Below are 9,705 nucleotides of genomic sequence, written 5' to 3'. Positions count from 1 at the left end.
TTTTGGTCCTATATGACTTAAACATTAAAGGAAAATGGACCTTATAGACTTAGAAAAAGTGTGACACATTATAAGATTAATGTGGTAGACCAAAGTAGCCCAAAATGGCCAAGGGGGATGAAGGGTTTTAGCACATGTGTTCTCTTTAGTGGCACATGTGACAATATGTCTCCATATAATTGTAGTCATAGCACAACACCTCCTTAGAGTTTTCAAGTTAGGCATTTAGGAATAGAGGAAACTTCCCTCCTTATCACTACCTTGACCGGCCACCATACAAAAGAAAGGCTAGCACCTCTTCTTCTTCTCTTGATTCCTTATTCTCTCATTCTCATTCTACCTTAGTGAAGATATTTTGGGGAGGCATAACCATATTGTGCCTATTTGGAGAACAAGGTGGAGAATCAATAACTAAGGGACAACTCCCTCTACTTGAATACCATTTTGGGATTCAAGATACTCTCCAAAGGTAACCTCACCCTCTACCTTCTCTTTAATATATGAAATTATAGTGTCAAAGGTGCAAACTTTCATAAACCTATAAAGATTGGGACCTAGGTTGAGACTTGCATAAATCTCTAGCTTTTTCTTGCTTCCGCCTTTATTTGATTTCATATTTGATATGCATAGGCTATATGATTTGTTCTCTCATAGCTTCTAGGATTTTAGAAATCCCTACACCTAATTTTCCCTTCATCCAGTTCCAGAAGAAATCAGTAGGGAAATTATTAGAAGGTGTAAGGTTCTTCCTTTAGCTGCAAAGTCACTTGGGGGTTTGTTGCGTGGTAAAAGAAATTATGATGAGTGGGATGACATACTGAAGAGTGAAATATGGGACTTGCAAGATGAGGATACCATTCTTCCGGCTCTAAGATTAAGTTATCATCATCTTCCTTCACATCTAAAATGATGTTTTGCTTATTGTTTGATTTTTCCCAAAGATTACGAATTTGGAATATCATAATTAGTTTTGTTGTGGATGGTTGAAGGTCTATTGTCACCCCGAAGAACAAAAATGATGGAAGATGTTAGAGTGGAGTACTTTAATGATTTAATATCTAGGTCATTTTTTCAACATTCGTATGGCAACCAATCACTTTTTACCATGCATGACCTTATAGATGATTTAGCAAAGCTTGCATCTGGAAAATTTTGTTTTAGGTTGGAGGATAGTGATTCACTCAATACTATTTCAAGCAAGACTCATCATTTCTCATATGCTCAAAATTTTGTAGGAATAATAAACCACTTAGTTGGTGTTCCTGCAAAAGATGAGATGAATTGTGATAAAAAAAAATTTGAAGCTTTAGTTGAAGCTAAGTGTTTGGGCGCCTTCCTAGTGTTAAATCTTGAACCAGCAGCATGGACACTTTCTCACTCTAACAAGGTACCTCATGATCTGTTATCAAGACTACGTTGTTTAAGAGTAATCTCTATATCACATTGTGCAACAAGGAGTTGCCTAATTCAATTGGAAATTTGAAACATCTAAGTGATGAGATTTTGAAAATATGCAGAGCCTAGTGTTTAGAACAGAGGAAGAAAAATGGAGCTAAGAGAGGATAGATAGATCGTTGAGAGAAGAGAGAGCGTTTGTTACTGTGCAATGAATATAGCAATGCACACACACACACGCACACACACACACACACACACACACACACACACACACACACACACACACACACACACACACTCTGATTTCATTCCAATGGAATTATCACCTTTACAATGAATGAAAAGAATAGATTTAGCCTTACAAAATGTGTCTGCAATGTGAGCTGTACACTTGGCATAAATCTAGGACATATATGCCTTACACTTGCAATCTAAGCCTTACACTTGTCTAACTATGGATTAAACCATAAAACAATTTATGTTTCAACATTCCCTTTTAAATTGTTAACTGGTTTAACTCCAAGTAAACCTCTCAAATAGTTGAACAGATCCTTAGGCAAAGCTTTTGTGAAAATGTCAGCCATTTGTTCTTCGGACTTGCAGTACCTGAAGTCCACTACACTTTCTTGTAAGGCATCTCGAATGAAGTGATATCTGCGGTTGATATGCTTGGTCTTTTGATGGAAAACAGGATTTCTAGTCATTGCAATGGCAGAAGTATTATCTACCATCAATAGAGTTGCTTCTATTTGCAATTCTCCAAAATCCTCCAGCACAAACCTCAACCATATAGCCTGAGTGGTTGCTTCACTTGCACTGACATACTTAGCTTCAGCTGTGGAAAGAGCAACACTATGTTGCTTGACAGATGCCCAGGAAAACACACCACTTCCAAAAGAGGAAGCATATTCTGAGGTGCTCTTCATGTCATCTTGACTTCCACTCCAGTCACTGTCGCAGTATCCGATTAATACAACTTCTTTTCCTTTATGATATTCAATACCATAATCAATTGTGCCTTGGATATACCTCAAAACCCTCTTAGCTGTTCCATAGTGTTTCTTTGTAGGACAATGCATGAACCTAGCTAGTAAGCTAGCTGCAAACATTATGTCAGGCCTTGTAGCCGTTAAATACAACAAGCTTCCCATAATCTGCTTATATTCATTCTCATCTGCAGGATCGCTTCCATCATGTTTGCATAGTTTCTCACTTGCCACTAGAGTACTAACAAGTTTACATTGCTTTAAACCAAACTTGCTCAACAATGTCAATGCATACTTCTTTTGGTTTATGAAAATGCTATTTTCAGTTTGAATCACAGCCATTCCAAGAAAATGACACAAAAAACCTAAGTCAGTCATTTCATGTCTTCTCATCATTTCAGACTTGAACTCTGTAATCAACTCTCCGCTGCTTCCGGTGTACACTATATTATCAACATGAATTGAGACAATTAGTGTTCCTGAATCTTCCTTAGTCTTGCAGTACAATGTAGCCTCACTTGTGCTTCTACCATACCCACAATTGATGAGATAAGCTTGAATTTCTTCATACTAGGCCCTTGGTGCCTGTTTTAAACCATACAAGGCTTTCTTCAATTTGTACACCTTATCCTCATAGTGTTTAATCACAAAACCATCAGGCTAATCCACATATACCTCCTCCTTAAGCACACCATTTAGAAATGCAGACTTGACATCTAACTGGTATAGCTTCCAACCTTTCTAAGCTGCCAAAGCTATAAGAGTTCTAATAGTATCTAGCTTGGCCACAGGAGCAAAAGTCTTATTGAAGTCGATTCTAGGCTTCTGTGCATAGCCTTTGACCACCAACCTAGCTTTTTGCTTCTGTATTGAGCCATCAAGATTCAATTTGGTTTTATAAACCCACTTAACACTAATTACAGGTTTCTCACTTGGTCTATCAACTAGCTCCCAAGTCTCATTCTTCTCAATCATTTCCATCTCGGCTTCTATGGCTTGTTGCCAAGCTTTGTCCCTTGAGGCTTTTTCAAAATTTTCTGGCTCAATGATGCTCATATTGCATCGAGCATATATCTCAGTTATATCTCTGAGCTTCACAGGAGTAGAACTTGGTGATTCACCTTGTGCGTCAGCATTAGAGGAACCTAAAATTATTTTAGTTACACCAACATCATCTTTGGTCTGAGATTCTGGTGCAAATGGAGTTGTAACATCATAATCTTCTTTAGTAAAATTAGAATGCTCTCCAAAACTTATAGGAATTGTGACATATTCCACATTCTGCTTCTCCCAATTCTATAAAGATCCTTCATCAAAGATCACACTTCCCAGAGACTTCAATTTTCTTAGTGTGCAGATTATAAACTCTATAGCCCTTCTCACATTTGCCATAGCCAACAAAAATGCATTTGACAACTGAATCATCTAACTTTGATCTCAGCTGACTAGGTACATGACAAAAGCATATAGAGCCAAATACCTTTAAATGTTTGACTCCTGGTTGCCTTCCACTAAAAGCTTCAAATGGGGTTGAACTTTCCAAAGCTCTTGTGGGACACCTGTTTTGAATATAGACAGCAGTATTCACTACTTCTCCCCAGAACTTGAATGAAAGTCTCTTCTCATTCATCATTGCCTTGCTCATTTCAACAATAATTCTGTTTTTTCTCTCAGCAACCCCATTTTGCTGAGGTGAGTAAGCCACAGTGAGTTGCCTTTCCATGCCCACATCTTCACAAAACTTTAGAAATTCCAGTTAGGTATACTCTCCTCCTCTACCACTCCTAAGCCTTTTGATTTTGTAGCCACTTTTTAGTTCCACCATAGCCTTGAACTTCTTGAAAATACCAAACACTTCAGACTTGTATTGCATAAAATACACCCAACACATTCTAGTGCAATCATCAATGAAAGTCAAGAAGTATTTGTTTCCACCAATAGTTTTGATCTGCATTGGTCCACAAACATCTGAGTGAATGAGTTCTAGTGGCTCACTTGCTCTCCAAGTCTTTTGTTTACCAAATGATTCTCTATGTGCTTTCCCCATTGCACAACCTTGGCAAATTTTCTCTGCACTCCCAATTTCTAGCAGTCCATAAACCATTTCTTGTTGTTGTAACAATCTTAAACTTTACATATTGAGATGACCAAACCTCCTATGCTAACACCAAGTAGAGTCTTCAACTGTTGCCTTCATAGCCACAAAGGTCACATATTTCAGTGCGAATGGAAAGCATCTATTTCCTGTCATTGGAACTTTAGCAACCAAGTGCTCCATTGAACTGTCATCAAATATCTCTACCATTGATTTTCCAAAAAACAGAAAATATCCATGTTCCACCATCTGACCAACACTGAGCAAATTTTCATCCAACCTTGGTACAAGCATGACTTCTTTAATATATCTAGGCCCAAATTTAGTGTCAATCACCAAAGTACCTTTCCCAGTGGCCTGCACCAAATCTCCTGTGCCCATTTTTATCTTTGCAATGACATTGGTATCAATATTAACCAAAAGTGATTCATGTGTGGTCATGTGATTGCTACAAGCACTATCCACATACCAAACATCATTGTTTTGCACTACAGCAGCAGAATGACAGGCATAACATTGTACCTTCTTCCTCCTTATGTGTTGCATAGTTAGCTGTCTGAGCTGGTTTGCCTCTGCAGTCCTTGGCTATATGACCAAACCTATCACATTTGTAGCATTTAGGCTTGCCTTTGAACCAACAAGCACCATAGTGAATCTTGTCATAGGTTTTGAGAGGAACCTTTGCTCCTTCAGCCTGATTTTCCTTCTTGGAATTATTTTTAGACTTAGCATCCCCTTTCTTTCATTTATGTGGTTTCCAGTTCTTCTTAGATTTTGAACATCCAGATTGACCTGTGTTTGATTGATCTCTAGGACTAACACTCAGACTAGAAAATGCCTTTTCTGTCAATTTTTCAGTGTGCCTTTGCAATCGTTGTTCATGTGATTTCAAAGAGCCTATAACTTCTTGAACACTTATAGTCTCAGTGTCATTGGTTTCTTCTATCACTTTAGCAATGAAATCATACTTCCTAGACAAACTAATCAAAAGTTTTTGCACAATCCTTCGATCAGCAATCTCTTCACCGTATGCTTTCATGTGATTTACTAACTCAAGCAACTTAGTTATATAATCAGACAAGGAATCATCCTCTTGCATATGAATGTATTCACATTCCCTTCTAAGTGCTTGAAGTTTTATAGATCTTACCTTCTTATCTCCTCTGAACTCTTGCTGCAAAATTTCCCATGCTTCTTTGGCCTATTCCTTCAGTGCGATTATGGGAAAAATATCATCAGAAACTACATTTTGAATCAGTCACAATGCCTTAGCATCTTTTGCAACATTCTCTTCCAATGAAAGCTTTTGAGTTGTAGTCAGAGCTTCACCATCCTCCTTCTTCACTGGTTGTTTATACCCATTTTCAACCATATCCCAAAGCTTGTGAGATTTGAAGATCGTACACATTTTTATTCTCCAGAAATCATAGTTGCTTCCATTGAAGATGGGAGCACGTAGCTCACCCATTCCAGATCCAGCCATGTGAGACTAGAGATAGAGATTATCTTAGCTAGATTGCTACAATTTCACAACGCCCAGTCTCAGATCGAAACCTAGGCTCTCGATACCATGATGAGATTTTGAAAATATGCAAAGCTTAGTTTCTAGAACAGAGGAAGAAAAATGGAGCTAAGAGAAGATAGAGAGATCGTTGAGTGGAGAGAGAGTGTTTGGTACTGTGTAATGAATATAGCAATGCGCACACACACTCTGATTTCATTCCACCGGAATTATCCCCTTTACAATGAATGAAAAGAACATATTTAGCTTTACAAAATGTGTCAGCAATGTGAGCTGTACACTTGGCATAAATCTAGGACATATAAGTCCTCCAATATGATGGCATCTAAGCCTTACACTTGTCTAACTATGGATTAAACCAGAAAACAATTTATATTTCAACACTAAGGTACATAGACTTGTCGTACAGTGGAGTTGTAGAGTACTTACCTGATACGATATGTAATTTGGGCTCAGAGTTTAATTCTGAAGAACGCCTTTTTAATAAGACGACGCTTTTTAATTGGGTGCGTCATTTTAAAAAAATATACAAGCGGATCTCCATTTTTTAGGTGTTTAAGTTACTTATCCATGACGGTTTTCTATTACCGTCATCTTTCTAATCACAACGATTGTTTTTTGTTCTACTGTCGTCGTTTTCTGGTCATCTTTTTAACTTTTTGTAGTAGTGGATATGTAATTTGCATAATTTACAGACATTATTATTATCAAATTGTTATGGACTTCCTCAATTGCCGATCAACTTGCTCCATCTTGATGTTGGAAGCACTAATATGAAAGAGATGCCACCACAGATGAATAAGCTCAAAGATCTCCGCACTAATATAAGTGACTTTGTTGTAGGCAAACAAACTGCTTCTAGCATTATAGAGTTGAAAAACCTTCAGTATCTACAAGGTACACTTTTTATTTCCGGGTTTCATAACATCGTCCTTCCTAGGGATGCTTTAGAAGCCAATATAAGAGATAAGTACCTTAATGATCTAGCTTTGGCATGGGGTGCTGATACTGATGATTCACAAAAACATAGAGTGGTGCTTGATAATCTTCAACCTTATACACACCTGAAAAGCCTCACAATTAAATTTTACGAGGGTACGAGATTTCCAAATTGGTTAGGAGATCATTCTTTCTCTAATTTGGTTTCTCTTCGACTTGAAGATTGTAAACATTGTTGCTTTTTGCCACCACTGGGGCAGCTGCCATTATTCTTCTGCACGCCCCCAACTTGATCGGGCTTCATATATTTGAATGCAAGAAATTGAGGTCATTGCGGGATCATATGCATACCAGGCTCTCATCTCTCAAGTACGTAAGCCTAGTATATTGTCCTGAGCTAGAGTCATTCCCTGAAAGGGGATTGCCTTCAAATTTAGATATGCTTCATATCCTTGGAACCAAAAAACTCATTGCTAACTGTTGGCGAGTCTTTACTTAATTAGGATTTTAGTTCCTTATTTAGTTAGAATTTTGGTTACTTACCAATTATTATTTAGTCCTACTGTAATAGAGATTTATTTTATTTCCTATTGTAATTTAGATATGTTTCCTATTTTATTTAGGGTTAACACATCTTTGTACTTGTATAAATACCTTCATATTGGAGAAGAATAAAATATGAGCAAATAAGAGCATATCTGAAAATTTGCCCTACTTTGTTTGTCTTGGTATCAGAGCCAGGTTCTCTTGTGACCTGTGCTTGCGTTCTCCTTGAAATTTATGTACTCTACTCCCCTTATCTGGGGAGTGAAAATGATATGTGTATTGATGTATCCCATTACCTTGTTGTATACCTTTGAAGATATAGCCTATTTCTTGACTCTAACAACCCTTTCTCTTCAGGGGGAGAGGGGGAATGAAGAGAAGTTGTGTCTGTGTGAATTAGCTAAAGTTGATATGGAAGATTTGTCATTGTTTTCATCTACCATTTTTGTGGTCGTTGCTGTTGTTGTGGCCATTGCTGCTGCTGTTAATGTTGTATTTGTTTGCTTCATTTTCCATTGCTATGGTCATTGCTGATGATGTTGCTATGTTTTGATCCGTCTCTACCATAACCCTAAACAGTACCTATTTTCGCTGCACTATACACCTAACCTATAATCTTAGTCTGCCGCCGCCGTCTATCTTGCTATTATCACCACCGCCTACTTTCCGTCACGACGCCTACCTTGCTACTGTCGCCACCGCCTACCTTGCTATTGCCTTACCCTTTGTCGTGCTCACAGGGTTTCTGTATTCTGCTTTATCTACTACCGTGCTCACAGCGCTTCTGTGTTCTACTTTACCTATTGCCGTGCTCACATGGTTTCTGTGTTCTACCTTATTTACTACCGTGCTCACAAGGCTTCTGTGTTATGCCTTACCTATTGTCGTGTTCACATGATTTATGTGTTCTGCCTTACCTACTACAGTGTTCATAGGGTTTTATGTGTTCTGCTTTTGTGTGTTCTTCTATGTGCCCTATTTGTTAGGGTTTTTATGACAAGACCTTCTCTACAATTGTTCGATTGGTCAATGTTGAGTATGGTGTTCTATGACTCGCTTGTCAAGTTAGGCGTGCAAAATATCTTTGCCTAACTTGATAGGGAGTGTTGGCGAGTCCTTACTTAGTTAGGATTTTGGTTCCTTATTTAGTTAGGATTTTGGTTACTTCCCAATTATTATTTAGTCCTACTGTAATAAAGATTTATTTCCTATTGTGATTTAGATATATTTCCTATTTTATTTAGGGTTAACACATTTTTGTGCTTGTATAAATACCTCCATATTGGAGAAGAATAAAATATGAGCAAATAAGAGCATATCTGAATATTTGCCCTACTTTGTTTGACTCACATGCACTGGGGTCTGGATAGGCTCATCTCTCTCAGATACTTTCGTGTCAGCTTTGAAGAATGTGAAGATGTTGTATCATTTCCGGAGGAGGGGCTGTTGCCCACCAATCTGACTTTTCTCTACATCATTAATAGTCCAAACCAGAAGATCCTCGACTCCAAGGGTTTTCGGCACCTCATCGCTCTTAACATTTGTTCATTGAGAGGTGTCATGAGCTCTGATCCATGCCAGAAGAAGGGCTTCCCACGTATCTGCTCATAAATGTACTATTATTTCTTGTGTTGCTTTGCTTTTAGATGATCATAACATGAACAAGGTTAGTCTGGTTGTCTATAGTCAGGCAATTCATATTTCCACATAAATGAAAACATCTGAGAATCAAGAGACGATTCTTCTCTCCACCCTAATAAAAACACTTCAACTTCTTCTAATATTTATTTCTCGTGTGTGCCTTTTACTTAGCAGGCAAAGGGAACTGGCTAGCGAGAAACTTTTATAAGCCTTGGTCCTACAAGAATAATGCTTTCTTGTGTACCTTTGTTCAGAAAGAGCAATGGTGAAAGGGAGAGGGAGAAAGATGGCCAGGTCAATCTCAAAGTATGGGTGAGTATGTAAACTACTAATAACACGTGCCCTTACATTAATCCAATGGCTTTTATTAAAGAGTTCCTCCAAAGTCCTTATTTTTATATCCTTAGGTAAGCAGGACTGATACTTTCTTTATATTTTTTGCTTGAAAAATTGTAAATCTAAAACCCAACTCGTTCCATACTATAGAGCCAAAATGCAACTCAGCTCACCCACCACAGTTGAATATACAACTAGATTGCACGGATTGTGCAGAAGATTGTGCCTTTCCTAACAGTGCA

The sequence above is a fragment of the Prunus persica genome, chromosome G2, assembly GCF_000346465.2.
Source record: "Prunus persica cultivar Lovell chromosome G2, Prunus_persica_NCBIv2, whole genome shotgun sequence".
Lineage (NCBI taxonomy): Eukaryota > Viridiplantae > Streptophyta > Magnoliopsida > Rosales > Rosaceae > Prunus > Prunus persica.
Note: the sequence above shows the minus strand (reverse complement) of the source record.